Source organism: Macaca nemestrina, chromosome 2 (genome assembly GCF_043159975.1).
Source record: "Macaca nemestrina isolate mMacNem1 chromosome 2, mMacNem.hap1, whole genome shotgun sequence".
NCBI lineage: Eukaryota > Metazoa > Chordata > Mammalia > Primates > Cercopithecidae > Macaca > Macaca nemestrina.
This window is the reverse complement of record NC_092126.1, coordinates 167,738,934-167,761,535: the sequence shown is the minus strand read 5'-3', so window position 1 is coordinate 167,761,535 and position 22,602 is coordinate 167,738,934. Positions and strand designations below refer to the sequence as shown.

General features: G+C 38.8%; 1 protein-coding gene across 2 annotated transcripts in view; it reads right to left on the bottom strand.

The window, feature by feature from the left end:
- The window catches only part of LSAM (limbic system associated membrane protein), a 656,583-nt gene that overhangs the window by 222,000 nt on the left and 411,981 nt on the right, over positions 1–22,602 (bottom strand). The window lies entirely within an intron of this gene.

Here is a 22,602-nt window from a genome sequence, read left to right as displayed (position 1 = left end):
ACTGAGGCATAGAGGGGGCTAGGTGAGGGGCAGAAAATGAGTTTGAATCCCAGCCAATTCTGGGCCTTTGCTCATAGGCACTACTTGATTGCAACTTCATCTTCACAACCCAGGCTACCAGATGGCTGAAAACAACAGAAATTAGTTTTTGGTGATGTGAGAAATGAGTCCCCAAGGGCAAGCTGTGCTGCCGTCTGACTTCCTTCATTAGTGTTCAGGGTGGCAACATTAGATCACACGTCGGTAGGCTTAAGTGGGGAGTGAATTACTCACAAATTTCATCACAGAGGTTATGCACTGATTACAAATAGCAGGGTTTATAGTCTGACTGTGAATTTCTTCTTTTTTACTCACTTGTTTAGGCTGTCCCTGAGAAAGTATGTGTCGGGGGGAAGGAGGAGGACAAAAGAGCATGAAGGAGTTCAATAATGAATTTTATCTTTTCTCATTCTTACTGCCCATTAGGGACTCTGTGTAGTGACGAATAAAACAGGAACATTTTCTGCTTGCAGAAGCAAGCACCTGACAGCCAAACGATCCCTGCAAATCTTCATTAGGAGACACTGATGGTACTTGGGCAACTGACTGGTTCAGAGTGTGACACGGAGGAAGCAGGATGAGGACTCTCTCCACCTCAGCTTTCCACTCTTGTAGGGCCTCTGGGTAGGGGACCGGTCATTACAAGTCAAACCCAAGGGCAGCAGACTGTAGCTGATTCCAAATATTTAGCAATCTCTATTTACAGAGTTCCTAATCCTCCTTTTGGCTATTGGGGTTAAGGGTCGTTTTCTCAAATTCACACACTGTCTTGCAATATGTTCTCACAGACTTTTGCAGTGAAAACCTGAAAGATCATATATATTTTACAGGGAAGAATATCAGGCACAGAGAAAAATGATGGCTTGTTAAGGACGAGCCCATCAAGAACTATGGCTGGACTTAGAATTCAGAGCTCCTGAATGTCCGATTGTTCCATTGTTTGGAGTTCACAGTTACTAACTCTCAGATGAGTAGGCTAGTGCTCTGAACATCTTCGAAACAACTGCAATGAACTATAAATCAATGATAGTGTTTCAGAACAAAATGTGGACATACTAGGTGCCATCCTCAACAATCCAAAACCTATCACAGAAAGCTATATAGTAATTCTAAGATTCCGCATTACTAAAGTTGTAGTTACATCTGAATTGCAACATGGGACACAGTGTGAGGAGAAGAAATACAGATATGTTGTGATTAAAAAAAAAAAAAAAGGCTCTATATCCCTAATATAAAACCATGCACATTTATAAAACAGCAAAAAAATCCACAACTAAAAAAAATCCCAGAGAATTACTACCTGTGGTACAACTGACTGACAATCTCTCTCTCTCTCTCTCTTTTAAATAAAAGGACAGAGAGCAAAGACTTTGCATTTACATGTCACACCAGTTAAGCCACTTGTTCAATTTCACATAGACAGGTACTGATAAAGTTGGGAATAAAATCTAGAATAATTGACTGCAGGGCTATGTTCTGGCCACCAAACCACACTGCATCTCCTAATTAAGGACAATCTATTTAAGTACTGAGTCTCAGAGACTGGAGATAGAGAAAGTGTTCATGCTGAATAGTTAGGAATGTAACCACCTTGTATTCCATGTGCCTCTGGATCACTTTCAGTGGGTCTTACTTCATCAATTGTTTTCCTACTTTTATTTTATTTTGTACTAGCTTCTTCCCATAAGCATGTACATGTGATACAGTCTTTTCTGCTGTCAAAAGAAATTTCTCCTTAAACTCTTTTTCACTTCTGTTTTTTCTTTTTTTCTTTTTTCCTGTGACTTAGCTTTCAGGAGATCCTGAGAACATGCGTCCCTTTTTTATTTTTTCCCACCTTATTTACTTTCAATCTCTCTTTCCAAATCTCTTGAGGGAATTGTCCTACACCACATCGTCATCTCCCATCCACACCTCAACCTTCAGTGCAATCTGGATTCTCTCCTTAACCTCAAATGAAATTACTGTCAGGAAGCTCACCAATTATCATATTGTTTCTAGGTCTATGGACAATTTCTGTTATCTTGTTTTTCTCTGAACTGTTTGGCTCTGTTGATACTCCTTTCAGTTGTTATTTTTTATTTCCCTTGGTTTCTAGGACACCAAATTTAACTGCTTTTCCTCTTATCCTTATAGTCAGCCTTCTCAGATTAACTCTTAGGCTTATCTTGTCCTTTCCTTAACTATCTGTATTTAAGAGTTTGATCACTTACCTCTTTCTTCATCTCAATCTATACATTCATCAAAGGATCTTACCTATTTTCTAGCTTCAGAAGCTAAAGCACCACCTACAGCCCAGATTGTTTTCATGATTGTCATACCTACATTCCAATGGACTATTCTGTATCTCTACTGTTTGCCTCACAGACACCCAAGATTCAACAAACTCAGGACTAAAGTCATTATCTTCCTTCCCACAAAACACTTGTGTTTTATTATCTTAGTTAACAGTGTCATCAGGTAGAATTGTCTAAGCAAAAAAAGCGAAGCATCTCCCTTGACTGCTGTCTCCCCTTCACTACACTCATAAAAAATTGATCCTCATGTTCTGTGGTTTATGTCATGTTCTGTGGTATATGTCATGTATTGAGGATCAATTTTATATTATATGAGTGTGATGTATATATGCATATATATACACGCATATATATGTATATAGACAAATATATATGTATATATACCTGTGTGTGTGTGTGTGTGTATGTGTGTGTGTATATATATATCAGATTCATTCTTTACTCCCAGTCCCTACTCCCACTAACCTTGTTTCAGACATTAACATTTCTTTCTGGGAGGGCCTAAATTACTGAAATGAGAAAATATTAAAAACGGTTTCTTTGTCTCTAGCTTTCCGCTCTTCATGCTCACTGCCACACATTCACCATACTACAATCAGATATTTTTTTCCTAAATTGCAAATGTGAATGTAATATCTCTTGATTTATCTCATTGTCCTCAAGATAAAATCCGAACTTTTAAATATGGTTTAATAGGTCATTCATGATTGGCCCTGCTTATCTCTCCAGCTTCATTTCCTACTCCATTTGCATTGCATCATCCAGTGGCATCAGGCAAATTTTGGCTTCTGGAAGTGCTCTCCTCACACTCTGGCATTTGAGATTATATTTCTTCCTACATGAAATATTCTTCTTTCAACTCTTCATCCAATTACCCTCTTCCCCTTTCAAATTTCAGCTTGTCAGCTTGTCTCCTTACTTGTTTGCGAAAGACTTTCCTGTTGTTCCCCACCCTGCTGCCTCCCACTCTGTTCCTGGATCCACACTGGGTGAAATGCCCTGCTGTGTTCTCACCTCATGCCCCACTCATGAGGCCATATTGGGTGAAATGCCCTGTGTCTCACCCTCACAGCACTGAACCATGACAGCTGGGTTACTTACCTGTGCCTTTCACAAAACCGTAAGAGCCACACAGTGTTTTCTAAACCACTGAATCTTACAGAGCATGGTGCTTAGAACATAGCAGGTGCTCAAAAAGTGCTGAAAAAATTTCACTTAGTTTTTCCCAACTTTTTACTTCACTCAAGAAGGGTATCTCACAGAATTTTTGTCAGAAAGGAGTAAGTTTTCATTTTGAACGAGTAAAATGGAGCTCTTATCAATATTTATTTAGCTACCCTTTAGTCATCTATTTCCCTATCAACTTATTTGACTCTTAATAAAAAACATTAACCATGAGGTAGAGAAGTGTCTGTATATTTCAGAAACATAGCAACCAAGAAGAACTTGGTGTCTAACTTCCTCAACTACAGGCTTTTTTCTGAGTTTTAGTGTCTTTGTTTCTTTTTATGTGAGGAGGAAGAAGTAGATAGATAGATATACCTTTCTTAGTGTAATAGTTTACTATTTCTTTCCTAGTTTCCCGTAGCCCTCCATAGAATTAAATTTAGATAATCACCAATAACATCAGGTGGCAATTCAAAAATTTTATTCTATTACCCCATAAAATCTTTATAAAAATCCTGGGAAGTAAAATGTATTATTATTATTAGTATTATCAGCATCATCATTATTACTACTATTACTACCATTTCCCACATGCAGGCAAATGGGACAAAAATGGGTAAATATCACATAGCTAATGAATAATAGAGGTAGAACCAAAACCTAGAATTTGTATGTTTCACAAACTTTACTCTTCCTCTAGATCATATTCACTTCTGCAAAAGTGATAGAGATAGTATTTTTTCCTTAGGTTAATTCTCAGTAGGAATGACTGCCTAGAAAGTACTGTTATTAATATAACATGCCTATTTGAATCAGCAAATGTAAGTTGTTTATTTTTCAAAATCACTGTAATATTGATTTATGCCGAATTCTAGGAACAACATAGTACTCTGTGTAGTGCTTTTTTTTCCTTTCTAGACAATCCCTTAACAATTCTTATTTACAGAATATTAGTGAGATTTATTATATTTTCCTATATATAATGCCATGAACCATTTATTCAATGTTTTCAATCTATTCAGTTTCAGTGATAACTACATTTGTCTGGATTATTTTGTTTTTCTTACTGATTAATGAGAGCTACTTATATTGTAAGGAATTGACCTTTTGTTGTCATGCAGTCATATTTACAATTTATTCTTCGGCTCTGTCTTTAGTTTATGATTATTTTTGTTCTGCTGAAGTTTAAAACTTCCTTGTTGTTGTATCTATTGATCTCTCTTTTGTTATTTCTTCCATTGCTTTCGTGCATAAATAATCCTTTTCCAACATAAGAACAGAGAAATATTTATCTCTATTTCTTCTTTTTATTTTAATTGGTTCTTTTTTTATATTGAATTCTTAAAATCATATGGAATTTATTTCTGGTATGAGAAATAATCAGTTTTTTCTTCCCTATAATTTTTTAGCCAATGTCCACAATACCATTTGTTGAATGATGTAAAGTACATACACTCTTTTGGTTTTCAGAATTACCCTATAAAGTGCTACCAACCTGGCCAGCTCAGTATTTCTGGGAAACATGTAAATATAAACATTACTTACCATGCTAACTAATTCAACCAAAATATTTCTAAAATATATAATTAATTTTTTGGATACTATACTATTTTGTGTTAATTTTAAAATTTGGATTATTAAATGGGTAATATTCTTTATTGAAATGCACGTAAATTCTGCATTACAATACACATTTCTTTCTTTTGTTTTTCTGAGCACAGTGGAGCGATCATAGTTCACCGCATCCTCAAACTCCTGGGTTCAAGCGATTCTTCTACCCTGACCTCTCAAAGTGCCGAGATTACAGGCATGAGCCATTGCATTGGGCCTATATACTTTTTTTCTATTTAGTAAAAATTGAATGGTGATTTCTGAAATAATGCTAAAATCTAGGTGCATCTAATAATGTAGACTCCCTCAGCTGTGCAATGGGGCAGCCTTAAGTAAGATTATGACACAGTCAGTCTGGCTCTGCCACCTGTTTTTCTGGCCCTCCTTATTGTCTTTGCAGTTCCTTTATCCACCCTCTACCAGATCTCCAGGGTCTGCCCTGACTCTTACAGACCCAGAGTTGACTGTCCAGAGGTGTTTGCACAGCTCTGTAGGTTCACAAATCATCCCTCCTTCTTTTTGTATAAGACTAACATTTCTTATATATGCCAAAAAGTAGAAATGGAGTCAAAGTCAGGGACATAAGTAGAATAGACATATATGATTTACTTGCCGAGAATCCATGCCTCTTTCTTCTGGTAAGACATCCTGGTTTTCCTTTGGAAAAACCACTGCTCACCCACAGCTATTGGTTTGTTGGGACTCTTAATCAAGTGACCAATTCTTGGACAAGGAGTGGGGACAAGACCTAAGCTGTACTGTTCAGACCTCCCCCCTTGGAACCTGGTTTCTATGAGGAATGATTCAAAAGAGGATGAAACTGACTTAATCTCTTGCTGGCAGACTGTGTTAATGGCCCCAAATCTGTACCCTTCCCTCTATCCCCGTCCTTTGCCACATCTATGCCCTCCTACAGAGGGTGACATATACTTTTTCATCCCTGGGGCATGTTACTTGCTTTTGCCAACAGGATGTCAGCATCTGGAACACAAGCATAGTTTTGAAAAGTGCTGGTACCATTGAATTCACTTGTGCTTGTGCCTCTGCCATGACCACCAGAAGAACATGCTCAGCTGAGCCTCTTCATCCCAGGAGAAGGATGGGAGATGCCAGACAGAATTGTCAGAGAAAATACAGTGTACCCAGTTAAATATAAATTTGTGACAAACAACAAATGCTTTTTTAGTATAAATGTGTTCCAAATATTGCATTAGACACATTTATAAGAAAAATTATTTGTCATTTACCCCAAATCCAAATTTAACTGGGCATCCTTTATTTTGACTTGTCAAATCTGGTAACCCCAGGAGCAGAGTCACCTCAAGAAATTCAGCCTCAATCAGCTGACTTCCCCATTTGTGCAAAATAAAGAATAACTATTATTTTATGCTCCCGATTTTGATTTGTTCAGCAGCAATGGTTAATATACATCATGAAAGGCTAACCACCTAAAAGGACTATTTTTCTTCCCTAGTTTTTGCCACTAATTATTTGAAGTTATGGTTTGGATATCCAGAGATACAGCCCTTGTGTACTTGCTGAAGTAAAGTTTTTCTGTTTTCCTTCAATTCTGTGTTATTTCATATTCTTCCAATGGACCACCTGCTTTATACATCAGATTAGCCAGTCAATTTCTATTGCTTAAACCAAAGAATCCTAATTGTTGCAAAATTAAGGATCAGCCATAATAAGGGGAAAATCTGAAGAGGGGACTTTCCACAGAGGTAAACTGTTGTCATCTCTGCCTAGATACTCCGTTGGCTTCCACATGCTAGCTTTGTTGCATGTTAAGCATTGGTTGAGTATCTGTCAGTTTGGTTGCTTTAAAATAACTTTAGATCTACAAAGCCAGTTAATTCCAGCTGTGAATATTTTAATGCGTTTATCCTTGGTTCCTAGCTGAACAACCAACAGAAGGAAACTAATCAGTTCCAGAGTAGGAGAGAAAAGTGGTCAGTTGGCTCATTTCCCTAACCTCAAATAATTAGCGGTTATTACTTGTACTCAATTCAAAGTGCCATTTCTAATGGTACAAATTAGCAACAAATTAGTCTCATTAGTTATTGTTCATTCAAAGATGGGGCAAGGTGTATACACTACTGGTATGTGGTGATGGTGGGGTCTTAAAAAAACACCATCAACTCCCTAATTTTTAACTTTTCTTTGGTACAGCAAGAAGAGCTTAAGCCCTGTTTATTTGCATATGTCACAGGCTATGAAAGAATATGGTGTGTCTATGTAAGAACTGGGTTCAGAAATCTACAGAATGTTTCTTGAGCAGCACTTGCTGTATTTAATAAGCATACTCCCAGGATTCAACAATGAGAATAAAAATATACAATGCAACACATAAATGCCATCTAGTGAAACATCAAACATCCATCTAACCTGGCATTTTGTTTCTGAAAATGCCACTAAAGCATGTTTTGCTGCATGGTGTGGGAGTTTGCAGGATGGATGACAGGACTGGGAAATGTAGCACAGTGTACTAGATTGAGAGCCGGGGGATTTGTGATCCTGCCCAGCGACTAGCTCACAATGCAACAGAATATTCTCCAACATTTTGCTTCTGAATCCCCATCATCAGGCACTTTGTAGGTGCTTACCCAATTTTGAGTGAATAAATGACCAAACTATAACAAATTATTTAAATCCTTCTGAGCTTCAGTTTCCTCACCTAGCAATTGGAGGTACAAGGTTAGCATTAGGCAATATTACAGGATTGATATTAGGGTCAAATAAGATAACGCATGTGAACTTGGTCTATCTATAAAGCAGTAAGAGGTCTGACAAATGTACCTATTATTTATTACATACTAAAACTAGCTAATAAAGAAGTGTTGTCTTGAGCCCTCCTAGGATAACATGGTAAAATAGCCCATGCATTTCTGTGGCTAATGGCATTCTAGTTATATTTTTGCAGACTCCATGATTGTCAAAAGGTATAGGTAATTACTATAATTTATAATTAATCATTAATTGTGGTATTAAAAATAAATTACCCCAAAGATCTGTATTGAGCTTTTATCTACTATTATGGAGAGCTCTGCCAGTATGTTTAGCCATTTAATAAATGTCTGGATACTTTATATCTCCAATAAAAAGTGACACAAAGATGCAAGAATATATACCATGAGTGAAATAATTTTCACCATTTTTTTTAGAAACTTAGCTGACTCTTTTTTCCAAGAAAAAGCAGCCAAAATTAAATTTTGTCACAATTTTACATAATTTGTCATGTCTCCATAAAAAATTGGTCTTCTTTAATTTGTTGCCCTTGTAAACAACAGATGTTGCCAGGTGTTTTGTGGCTGTCATTGGAGTCTCTGAAGCCTTAGACCTTGTAGTAGAATACAACTGGCAGTGAGAATATCTTTTCCACTAGCACTAGTTCCCACTTCTATTAGGATCCATTTGCAAAGCAAGAAACATCAGCCTGTGGGGTCGGCATTTGAACCACATTCTATCGGAACATGATTTCATTTAGACACAAATTTCATGGGCAAGTAGAAAAAATACAGAAACTATAGCTTCTTTGAGTGTCAGGTGAAGCTGAGGGAAGAAAAAAACTCATTATAAGTATCAGTTACTCAAATTTCTCTGCCAGGAGTGATTACTAATGCTACATTCGTGCCTGCATTAAGTGATGATCCAAATAAGGTAAGAGGGATAATATGCTAACTATTTAGAAGAAAAGATAAAATGTATGCACAAAACAAATCTATGCTAGGTACCGTGTGTGGTAATGTAGTTAACTCAGGGAAACTGGAGCAGGAAGCGAATAGAAATGACATATTAAGACAATGTATGGTCAAGAAAAAGCCATCTTCCTTTAATCCTCTTTTCATCTGACAGGAGCAGTTTCTGAACTGCACATGTAACTAAAAGTTAGTGCCTGACGCTTCAGTGATGTTGTTCTCCGAGATGTAGCCGGCATTTTTGTATGCTGGCTAAGGTTGTAAGCTGGGTAAAGCATACTCTTCTGGGCCTTTGAGCCCTACATTATTACATTCTCAAGTGGCCTTATGAGTCCCAAGCACTGTCCCAGGAAGTCAGATTTACAACAAAACAGTCCCTAGAGACTCATCCAGACAGTTGCCATCATCAAAAAGTGTTGCGGGAAGTCAGGGACCCCAAACGGAGGGAGCGGCTGAAGCCGTGGCAGAAGAACATATATTGTGAAGATTTCATGGACATTTATTAGCTCCCAGAATTAATATTTTTATAATTTCTTACACCTATCTTTACTGTAATCTCTGAACATAAATTGTGAATATTTCATGGACACTTATCACTTCCCCAATGAATATCCTTGTGATTTCCTATGCCTGTCTTTATTTTAATCTCTTAATCCCATCATCTTCTTTGTAAACTGAGGAGGATGAATGTCACCTCAGGACCCTGTGATTGTGGATTGTGTCACCGGCACAAATTGTTTGTAGAGCATGTGTGTTTGAATATGAAATTTGGGCATCTTAAAAAAAGAACAGGATAACAGCGATGTTCAGGGAACAAGAGAGGTAACTTTGAACTGGCTGCTGGTGAGCCAGACGGAACAGAGCTATATTTCTCCTCTTTCATAAGCAAATAGGAGAAATATCGCTGAATTCTTTTTCACAGCAAGGAACATCCCTGAGAAAGAGAATGCGCCCTGAAGGTAGGCCTATAGACGGCCCCTTTTAAGGCGTCCCATCTTTTATGGTCGAAGCCAAAGGGATGAAATAAGCCCAGGTCTCCTATAGCACTCCCAGGCTTATTAGGACAAAAATTCCCACCTAATACATTGTGGTCAGACAGGTTATCTGCTCTCAAACCCTGTTTCCTGATAAGATGTTATCAATGACAATGCGTGCCCAAAACTTCATTAGCAATTTTAATTTCACCTCATCTGGTGGTCCTGTGATCTCGCCCTGCCTCCATTTGCTTTGTGATATTTTATTACCTTGTGAAGTATGTGATCTCTGTGATCCACACCCTATTTGTGCACTTCCTCCCCTTTTGAAAATCGCTAATAAAAACTTGTTGGTTTTAAGGCTCTGGGAACATCATGGATCCTGCTGACATGTGATGTCTCCCCCGGACACCCAGCTTTAAATTTCTCTCTCTTGTGCTCCTTCCCTTTATTTCTCAACCCAGCCGAGACACTTGGGAAATAGTAAAGAACCCATGTTAAACATCAGGAGTGGGTTCTCCTGATAAAAAAAAAAAAAAAGGAAGGTTAATTTGAATTAGATGGCTCTAAATAACTTAAACATGGGAGCCATGGGACAAATAAATGTTACATAGCTCATTTATATACCAACCAGTGGTGAACGTTCTCTGCTGGTGACACATGTGTAGTGTGGATATCTGCGAACTGAGAGTCCCTTAGTCTACCTAAAATCAAGGTATATTAAATTGAAATCTTGCTATATGTATTAAATGTTCACAATCACCCCAGAATCTAAGTGAGTGTTCAAGTTTAGAAATGGGACAAATTATCCAGACACCAGCATGTGCATTCAGCTAAGGGTGCCCATTATTGCTACTTCAGCAATAGGTGCACTCTGTGGGATATCAAGTAGCTGTTCCCATGGATGGGTCATTGCCTTGCTAAATAAAAGCAAATGGAACCCTTCTGAGTCTGTTCACTGAAGCTGCAGTTACTCAGCAAGTCAGCAACTTCTCTGAAATCTCATATTCCCAGACTCTTATTCTAGCCATTTGGATATTTGTTTTTGCTAATTTTGGAAAGCCTGCAGATGCTGATTTAAGTAGATAGAATGAATAAAATTACTATCTTTCCTTTACCTAGGCAAAATATCTTTTATGTTTCTGGTACGAACAGAATAGGATTTAGATACTGTCCAACCAGAGCAGATGGTTTTACTTGGCAGAAATGTGGGTAGTTAACAGAGGGAAGCTCAAAAAATATCAGGCTACCTTGGGTAGGTGGCAAATAGCAATTGAGTGAATTCCAACTGGGAAGTGGCACCCTAAGACATTGTCAGAGAAAAGAAAAGTGTACTTTTCCCCCTTTATACTCTAAAAGACATATTTTTCTATGTGAAAGGAAGTTGCATGGTATAATTCTTAGACAAGATGAAAATTCGGGTTGCATTCCTGGCATCTACCAGAAATCCACTCCTTATTCCAGGGGAAGTCAGTAGGATTTAGTCCTAAAACATGACATATCCTTAAAAACTTCAAAACACTTCATGGGCAACCAAAATACTTTTTCTGTGTTCTATTAATTTTTTTTTTAAAAAATTGAATGTGAGGAAATATTGCCTATATCCCATAAATGAATTATTTAGCTACTAAGACAATATGATAAAAGATAAGTCCTTATATCAAAAGCAAGAAAGATTTAAAACCAGACAGAAAGGACCCAGAAGTGAATAGGAAACAGAAGTATAAAGGGTTCGGGGACCAATTTATTGTCTATTATGCTTAAGGCTCATACAAAACAACATTTATTGAGTGCCTACAACACATACAGACATTGTGCAAGGCATGAGAAAAGGTGAGGAGAGGATAAAACAATAACAATTATGACTTAGATCAACCATGTTTTCTTGTTTCAACAGAAGTGCCAGTTGGAGGTTATCATGAAAATAATATGAAGAGTTACTCTTACATTTTCAAAATGACTTACTGTTCATCTTATTTTTCATTTCATTTTGGGAATCAGAAATGTGTAGAGATAACTCTGGTGCTTGTAAGAATCTCTTAAATGTAATGATTTCATGCCTACATAACTAGCTGCCTAATTTTATTTTATTTTTTTTTTAGTTGCTTAAGGCATATAGTGTTCTTTGCATGTAGGGAAGGAGGTAGATTCTAATAGAAACAACTAGGGTGAACTAAAGCATGCCTAGAATACAATGAAAATAATAAAAGTTGTTTCTTGCCACTGCTTAAGGGCCCAGAGGATAGAATATTTAGACAAAGAATATGATTCACAGGAGGTTTTAGAATTTCTTTCTTTGCATTGCCCCTGCTCAAAGCTTACCATACACCATTTTAAACAGAATGTGGAACATACATATTATTTCCTTCTAAACAAATAGAGTTACCATTGTGATTTAATTAATACATTCATATCAATTTTAAGTTTTTCAAAAATTATAATAATGATAGAAAACACAGTAGTTGCTGCAAAGGTTAAACATACCTAGGAGAGATAGAATTTCTGTAATTTTAATTAAGTTTGAAAATTCCAGAGAGGTACATAATGTCATGCCGGGTGTGGGATGGGGATAGGAGAGAGAAATCCCAAACAAAACCTTGAATTGATGAATATGTGTTAGATTTTTTTCCTTTTTATCTTTGTTTGCCCTTCTTTGGAGGGGCAAATAAACATTACATAATAAAAGAAAATGCAAACAAGTAGAAAAGTGAGAAGATTTAATAAAAATAATAATGATAGTAGTTAATAATAACATCTAAGGTAGCATAACATTATACAATTTGCAAAGCACTGGTATATGCCTTGCCATATTTCATCCATACCATATCCCTGTGTGATAGCTCAGACAGGTATCATTACAACTATGTCTCACCCTTAAATTGCTTGGACAACTGAGGCTCAGTGAATTCCAGTCTCTTGGCTGAATCACAGAGCTAAAGAGTGAAAGTACTAAGTTCATGACCAGTTATTTTGATTATGTCAAGATGAAAGGAAAGCTTTGGTATTTCACAAACTAAAGTATATACCACTGACCAGGCCAGGTGGCTTATGTCTGTAATCCCAGTACTTTGGAAGGCTGAGATGTGAAGTAGCAGTTTGAGACAAGCCTGGGCAACATGGCGAGATCCTATCTCTATGAAAAAATTATAGAAAAAAAATTAGCTGGACATGGTGGTACACACCTGTAGTCCTAGCTATTCAAGAGGTCGAGGTGTGAGATGGAGGCTGCAGTAAGCTATGATCATACTACTGCACTCCAGCCTGGGTAACAAAGAAGACCCTGTCTCCAAAAAAAAAAAAAATAAATAATAAAAATTGACCACTGACAAAGTAGATGCTATCGTGTTGATTTAATTAAACAGAGGCCAAGATAACTGGGGCACAACTAGAGATAAGAAAGTCTGGGTAGGTGGGCAGTTGTGCTGAGCATAGAAATGGAAATGCCGGCCGGGCGCGGTGGCTCAAGCCTGTAATCCCAGCACTTTGGGAGGCCGAGACGGGCGGATCACGAGGTCAGGAGATCGAGACCATCCTGGCTAACACGGTGAAACCCCGTCTCTACTAAAAATACAAAAAAAACTAGCCGGGCGTGGTGGCGGGTGCCTGTAGTCCCAGCTACTCGGGAGGCTGAGGCCGGAGAATGGCGTAAACCCGGGAGGCGGAGCTTGCAGTGAGCTGAGATCCGGGCCACTGCACTCCAGCCTGGGCGGCAGAGCGAGACTGCGTCTCAAAAAAAAAAAAAAAAAAAAAAAAGAAATGGAAATGCCACTGATCGCATAGAAGCAATGGGAGATTCGTTTACTGAAGTTAGTTTTTCTCCTGCATTATTCAGTTCTAAGATTATGTGGTTAAGGATTTACTTTCTGATTTTGAGGTATTTTTCTAAATAATGGTGATAATATTCAGATGTGCAACTTGAAAAGCTTGAACAATTTTGCAATGAAAAGTAAATCCATTTCTATGAGCCTATTTACTGCCTGTATCACATTTCCCTTCCCTTTGGCCAACATGAAATGGCATTTCTCTTCTCTCCCTTCTCTTTTTAAAACTCAAGAAGGGGGGCATGGCGATGATGGTGAGAAGGAGCATTCCATCTCTGCTTCCACAGATAAATCCCAAATGGGGCAAGCCTCTCATTAATCTTGAGCTAAATGTGAAGTTAGACATGGAGGGGCCTCTTGTTCCACCTGTTTGTTCAGAGCCCTGGGCATGTTATGGAGAAAATGTCAAAAGATTTCTCTTCTCTTACTTCTGCACCCTGCCGTGATGTTTTATTCAAACCTCTATGTCCTAAGGAAACAAACACTGCCTATAGAAATCTCCCCGTCGTGGCTCCCAGTCTCACACATAAACATGCACAACACCTGTGTTTAGGAGCGCTGATCAATTCTCACAAAAAGCAGTCTCTCCGTAACATGCTACGGGGCCGGAGCACTCTAGCGAATGATTTCTGTGGCAGCCGCGACCCTCTGCGACTGTGTTTGTATCCATCTGGTAATGCTTGTGCTTATACAACACGATGTGTCCACTGACCCTTCCTTCCAACGAGAAATGATTTTAACTGCCACTGGAACTCTGAGTTCACATAGAAAAAAAACCTGACTGCTGGAAAAATAGGGCTCGGTGTGGGGAAAACGTGATGCAGATGCCCCTGAGAACCAGTCGGAATCAGCAGCTCATCCACAAGGGAAGAAAGGAAGAATTTTTCTTGCTTGACTTTGCATCAGCTCTATATTTGGTACTGTCCTTGTGGCTAGCAGGGGTAGTAGCTTTTCAATAAGGCCTCGGCTGGAAATCTATAGAAACTACATTTGAGATTCTATAGAAACTCTAAGGAAATTGAGCACAGGAGAAGGAAAGTGAGCAGCTCCCACTGTCTCTATGTCCCATCACCAGCGCATGAGATGGGTTACAAGGCAAGAATTAGGACAAGATGGTCATGGTGGTCATGCAATTGGATGCACATTGGCACAGCTAGTTAAGGCACCTGATATGATGGATCCTTTGTTCTCAACGAGCCACAGACTGCACAAGGCAGAGACACATGCAGCAGCAGTGAGTAGGATTCCTGTTTTGATCGGTTCCAAACAGCTCCAGATGGACTGAGAACCAGGCCTGGTGGCCACCAGGAATATTCTTGGTTCTCAGCCCATATCTCTTCCTTTTTAATCCATGAGGAAAGGGCGAGCTGCTCCCTCTGTCTGTTCCTCTACCCATCCTCCCTCTGCCTTTGGCAAGTCACTTAACCTCATCTGGAATATAACTTGGCCCCCAGAGACTTTGGACATAGGGTGTTTTATTTCCAAGAGTCAGACTTGTCACACCAGCAGAAAGCACAGTGCCTAGTTTGATATGGCTTTTCATTAACTGTGTGATAAGGGAGTTAACGCATCTTCAATACCATGTGTAAAATTACAAGGAAACAATACTCAGGGCCACTTTTGATTACTTTGCTCTCTTAGCCTTTTGCTAATGCTTTTTCATTAATTATATAGCCATCACATTTCTCCTGATGGTAAAATACCCCAAGTGGCTCAACTCCAAACTGCAAATTTTAGCTATTTGCCCTTCCTCTAATGATTACAGGCTGTGGGACAGAACATAATATTAGCCTCTTTCCATGTTACGAAAATTGAAGGTATGCCCAGAGAAGCTAAGATTTAAGTCTCAAAGAAAATCTTCTCCAACATATTTAACATATATATAGTGTTACCAAAGAAACGTAAAAGAATGCAAAACATCTCCTCACTACTGACTTTTCATGAAGCTGCACAACACATTAGGCTTTGCCTTATGCTGGTCCCTCTGATGGCTTTGGGAGTCAGATCAGGTTTCAGCTATAAGCCAGCTGGTGCCATCCATGTAAGGGAAAACAGTTATGTAAGTGAAAAAGATTCTAATCACTAAGTCTAATTACAAAGTAGAGTAAATTATTATAGATGTTTTTTAAAGTATCTTAAAACACTGTAAAAAAGGAAAATTATGAACCAAACAGAAACCTGCTATGCTGGTAATTGATAACATGTTTGGGATTAAGACAGTCACATGTTAAATTTTATATGCTCTGGCTATTCATGAAACGTGAATCCACATTCACACATGAAAAACTGTATAACCTTTTTCTCTGTTTCAATCAGATGCTACATTGTTTGACTCAAAGTACATCTTAGTTTATAGGTCCTAACAGGAGTAATAGAAATGCTTCACTTACACTGGACAAAGGGAACATCAAATTAGTCTACTAATATGATAACAATTAGTCAAGAGAAGGAAAAGGGGGTGGGGAAATGGGTGACACTTTACATAGATGTGTGATTTTTCCAAATGCAGATCTAGCCTCTTCTATTTAACTTGTTTCATTAAAATATTTCAAATGCTATATATTCTCCTAATCGATGCAAAAAACAAACACATTAACAATTAATCTTTGGTTTGTAAACTAGGCTTCCGCCCAGACATTTCTTAAATTAGCTCTGTTTGTACTCTGTCCAGTGACCATGGACCTCACCATTTAGTCCATCTGCTTCCTGGAAAAATGAAAGTGTGTGCTCTTAACTTTCAATGTGCTTCTGAATGGTATTCCCAATATATTGTCTATTATGTCACTGGACGTTGTGGAGAAGGCTGTCAGTGCTCACCAAGTATCTATGTTGCTTCTTGACATTCCCCAACCTCTTGGGGTTCCTTTGGGACCACACAACTGGGCTGTAGCCAAGAAAATGTTGGGAAATGTGAGGTAAGCAATATGGAGGCCTAGCCCTTAAATAAAAGCCCCTTCTGCCGGGCGCGGTGGCTCAAGCCTGTAATCCAAGCACTTTGGGAGGCCGAGACGGGCGGATCACGAGGTCAGGAGATCGAGACCATCCTGGCTAACACAGTGAACCCCGTCTCTACTAAAAAATACAACAAAAAAAAAAAACTAACCGGGCGAGGTGGCGGGTGCCTGTAGTCCCAGCTACCAGGGAGGCTGAGGCAGGAGAATGGCGTGAACCCGGGAGGCGGAGCTTACAGTGAGCTGAGATCCGGCCACCGCACTCCAGCCTGGGTGACAGAGCAAGACTCTGCCTCAAAAATAAATAAATAAATAAACAAATAAATAAATAAATAAAAGCCCTTTCTTACCTTGTCACAGCGACTGTGGTGGATACATGATCAAGAAGGCATAGCTGCTACATAACAGAGGCATGCATAAACTGAACTGGACTACATGAGCAAGAAATAAGTCATGAGAACTCAGCAATATCTGCTTCAGCCACTAACATTAATGACTAAAATGGCTCTGATGAAAGCATCATTAAGAAGAGAAAATTACACAAGTTTTATTTAGGAGTATATGGGTCTGAAAGACAGAAACTTGATATGATGTCCTCTCAGGGTCCCTCATGTTTCATGACTATGACCATTGAATGGAAACCCTTTCTTCCTCCATTCAATGGAAACTTTGGCTGTTGTTAATGAGTACACAATTAACCCTCCAGTCTACTCATCCATTTCTTCTTTATTTTCTAACGAGTTGTAGCCTCCTGCCTGACATAGGCCATCACTATATAAGAGATATAGGCCTTACAGGAACTTCTCTGCTCTGTGATTTTGAAGCCACAGTTCAGAGTCAGAAATCGCTGTCTTTGACTAATTCTGTGCCTCACTTTTGTCTTCACCACCTGTCAGGTGTTCGCTATCCGTGAGCCCATGCCGATTATAAACCTTTGGTGCTAAAAACCTGTAAGTGGCTACTTCCAGGCCCCTAACCTATAAGTCACTGTTCCTGGAAATGTGGCAATCTCAAAATGGAATTTTATAAAATGCATAGTGTCAAAGAAAGTATTCTGTAAGATCTAAACAAAGACAATATAAAAGAATATTATTTGAATTAGCAAAATGGCATTCTCATCCATAGAGTCACAACTTCCATTCACAACTGTTAAGACAATGAACAGTACCAAATATTTCTAGAAATTGCTTGAGGAAATAGTGTACTAAAAATTCTTACTTTGCAGTCCAGGTACTATAACCAAGTTTCTCTCTATTTGCATATGCTAGCTAGTAAATAGCACAGCTGCTGGAATAAATGAGTCCTGGATAATATTTTTGACTTTCTCTCTGTCTTGGTATCTTTTGTACCTGCAGATCTTTTTTTCTTTCTCCCTCCAGCTAGAGGAGAAAGACAATACCTCAGGAATTATTTAAGGAAAGTCTGTTACATAATCAATGCAAGGACTCCGGGACCTCTGTATTAGTTTCCCTTACTGAAATACAAAATTAGACTTTATCAGAATGAATAAGATTTCAAACATAGGTTAAGTATGTTCTCAGTTTCCCATAGTGAAACAATTCCATATTTGGCATTTTGCAGGTTTCCTTATTACACAATCATTTCTTCATAAGAAAAACATAAAGGAATTTCACTGAATATATTTCCAGTACAGAAGCTATTTTTAAGGCCAACCAGGGAGGGTTTCAGGATAATAGTGAGAGGGACAAACTGAAAAGGTGTGACTCTGAATAGAAAATAAGATCTGACCTACATAAGTAAGCAGTTATCTAAGAGCAGTCCCATTCACTAAATGCAAGGCTTCAGGAGACCTAGATTTTGAGCCCCGTACTTTCTCTGACTCTCAGTAGGGCTCCTTCATGCTACAAAATCTTTCCATAGCTCAGTGTCTTTATCTCCAAAGAGATAAAAATAAAATTCCAATTTTCTAGATTCCAGGACAGACACAAGGATTAACTAAATCATTTAGGGAAAGTATATTGGGTGTATACGCTTAGAATATTTTCTTTTATGTAACCTTTCTTTTCAGAAAGCACAAAAGGAAGATAAAATTGAGCCAGAATTGTATGGTAACATTACTGATTTTTATGCGGGGCTTGCAGAATATGTCCCATGACTATGTGGTTATACTTGGCCTAGCACACCTTTATAGTTTGTGTGTATATATATAATCAGAGATATATATACAATTATATATATATATATATATATATATATATATATACACACACACACACACACACACACACCAGTAATGTCCTATATGACAAGATTGTACCCAACTTCAGTGGTATAAGCTTATTCTGTTTAGATAAGCATTTTAGAAATGAACCAGGAGGACTACCCCTTGAGCTGAACTTCCATAGTCTCATGGTTAATGCTTCCTTATATGAATGAACATAAGAAGCCAGGGATCTAGAACAAAAGATGTGAGTGTCATCAGTGCTCTGATCAAAGGATGTTTGAAGATTCAGGAGGATGGGGACCATCTCTTTCAATATGTATTCATAGGGTATAATTTGTGGTTAGACACTGGGTTTCAGAGCCTTTAGACACTGGGTTTCAGAGCCTTGTTTCAATCCCGGGTGTTCAATTTACTAGCTATTTAATCTTGGGGAAATTACTTAGTCTTTCAGTTTTTCTCATCTGCAGGATGGGAAAATTAACTTATAGGCTTTTTTCAAATTTTAAATAAAAAAATGCATGTGAAATACATTACGCCTGGAATATAGGAAGTATTCATAATAAATGTCACTGATCTCTGAAGACGCTAGTGCCACCTGATTGGAACACCAGAAATAGTGATTTGAAATATTTCTCTGGAACACAGGAAGGGAAAGCATGAATAAATGTATCAGTGAAGTCCAGAGACCTCTCTCTGGACACACACTTTGGGAGGTAACAGGTGACCAGCAACTTCTATTTACTTTAATCTGTGACATCTCTGTAGAGAAAACTAAAGCATTAAATAGCATTTATTTCTTGAACCATGGAATGCCTTGAATACTTTCTTTTTATTTCTAATTCCTTTGCTCTCAGATGAGAGCTCTCTCCCCTTCTCTGAGATGTATACTATATGTGTGTGTGTGTATATATATATATATATATATATATATATATATATATATATATACACACCCGCCTCTCATTCTCTGAGATACACACTACAGTCACTTAGCACTTCCACTTTTAATTGAAGGCTGTTCATTTGGCTGGCCTAAAGTAAGAGAGAGAAGTGCAAGTCAGAAAGGCCAGGAAGGGCAACAGAATAGAAACATTGCTCAAATGCTTGTCATTTTCTGCATGTCATAAGACAAAAGACTGAGATCTTCCCTTACATTGGGTAAGAGTTATAGTTGATTGAGAAACCACAATTGAATAATGTTTCTTTTGTGCAAATAAAAATACCAACCTTAAGGCAGCATTAGAATACTTTGCATAACATTTACTTCAGGTTTTCACGAGAGAGGGAGGATAAAAGCAACCTATATTTGATGCAGTTCCAAGGTCTTTCTTTTTTCCCTGCCAGAGTTTGCAATAGCCTATATTTAAATGTATAGAGGTGTCTTCAGAGAACCACAGGCATAGAGAATTAGAAGTCTGTAACTGGAAGCATCTTTTAGGGTTGAGAAATGTAAGCTATTGTGAAAGCTCAACAATACATGTTGAAATAATTAAATCTTTTGGAAATGATTGAATCGGATGTTTTCACATAAGCAAATCTACATTTGTCATTCTGAATTCTTTTTATGGAAAGATGGTGTTTCTCCCTCCTGTTTAGGTAATTAAAACTAGCCACTTGATGATCATTCATTATCAAACATTTCTACACGTTGCAAAAAATGCTTTGGGGCTGAGACCCTGCTTATACAATTTCATCCTTCAAAGGAAGTCTTTCTCCAGAAGCTATTATTCACTCTGAGAGTACGTTTAAAAGCATTATTTCACACCTCAGTAACGTGGTAACAGCACAGAGTGTCTCTCCCTTGGTGGCTAGGCTCCAGTGCCTGTATTTTATGGAGGTGCCATGCACCATCTTGAAAAGCTGGACAGCTTCCAGTAGCATTAGGGTTTGGAGGAAGAGCTGTTGCTCCTTAGAACTTTACTTCTCTTTTGAATATTATTGTTTCAATTTATTTTAACGCAATGAGTGGGGGAGAAGGTGGGAATAAAATGCCTACATAGAAGCCTCTATCTAACAGTCCTGCTGGTTGGGGCATCACAAAGAGAGGCCACAGGAAAACCTTTGAGAGTTGGGAGCCTGCTGCGTGAGAGAGATAAAAGTAGAAACAGCAAATTGGCTGCAATACGAATGGCAGGTGCATTTGTTCACTGGAGGCAAGTTTGGCAATTTAGTTTTCGATGACCAGCTTGTCTCTTTAAGGTTCACCCTTCAAAGTCCTCGTTTTTGCCCTCAACATACATCACTAAAGCCCTGTCTCATCTTGAGTCCCCACGCTCCAGGTAACAGCAACTCTGTACTCTGCCTCTCTTTGGGGGAAAAAAAAACAACAAAAAACAAAAAATAACAAAAACCTGGCCCCTTTTCTACTTACTGGGAGTGGAATTAAAAAGAAGGCAATGGAAAGCTTGCTGAACTGAAGCACAGTGCACAGTGGAATGACATACCCAAAGAGAAAGCAAATTCCTGTTATGTGTAGATAGTTTTGTCCTTCCTGGGTAAACACAGTTGAGGGGAGGAGAACTCTCAGGCAAAACACTATGATTCTGACCTCACTCCAGTGTTTTTATAGATGGAAGAAAATTCACTGCCTGTGTTTCCACTGCCAGAATGGGACTTAAGAGACACAGGTCAAGGGAGAAGAATTCAGAATGGAAAGCTGATGAGAGCAATCTGTCTTCACTGAAAGGAGATGAAGGGAGGTGACAGTTGTCCAACGGTCTCAGATAAGCAAGGAGAAATGATGGCTATCTGTGTAGGCTCTTCTGGACAAAAAACCACATTCATTTTTCCCTCTACATAAAGCACACATAACCTTGAAATGCACACGTTCTACATGCTATCGCTTGTTTTTTTTTTTTTTTTTTTTTTTTGAGACGGAGTCTCGCTCTGTCACCCAGGCTGGAGTGCTGTGGCCGGATCTCAGCTCACTGCAAGCTCCGCCTCCCGGGTTCACGCCATTCTCCTGCCTCAGCCTCCTGAGTAGCTGGGACTACAGGCGCCCGCCACCTCACCCGGCTAGTTTTTTTTTTTTTGTATTTTTTAGTAGAGACAGGGTTTCACCGTGTTAGCCAGGATGGTCTCGATCTCCTGACCTCGTGATCCGCCCGTCTCGGCCTCCCAAAGTGCTGGGATTACAGGCTTGAGCCACCGCGCCCGGCCGCCATCGCTTGTTTATTTGTGTACCCACCATTCTTATTCTATTGGTTGGTTTTTCACTTCTGTATTTCTGTCATTATTAACTGCCCTAGCAGTTCCACAAAAGAAGTGAACATAATCTCAAATAGTTATGATAATACTGTTTGGAATACCTTTGGTGGAATGGAAGTGGCCATGGAAGAGTCTCCCAAGGCAGCTTCATGTTAGGAAACCTGAAGCGGCTAGAGTAAATGAGGTCCCTTTTCTTTTCTTCTCTTTCTCCCTTTCTTTTGTTTAAGAGACAGGGTCTTACTCTGCTGCCTAGGCTGAAATGCAGTGGCATGAGCGTAGCCTGCTGCAACCTCAGATCTCTGGACTAAAGCAGTCCTTCTGCGTTGCTAGGACTACAGATACGTGCCACCATGCCTGGCTTATTTATTTTCTTAATTTAATTTTATTTATTTATTTACTTTTTTGGAGACAGGGTCTCAGTCTGTCACCTAGGCTAGAGTGTGGTGGTGTGATTACGGCTCACTGCATCCTTAACCTCTTGGGCTTAAGTGAGTATCCCACCTCAGCTTCCAGAGTAGCTGGGACCACAGGTGAGAGCCACCACACCTGGATAAGTTTTAAATTTTTTGTAGAGATTGAGTCTCACTATATTGCTCAGCCTGGTCTCAAACTACTGGCCTCAAGCAATCTTCCTGCTTCGGCTTCCCAAAGT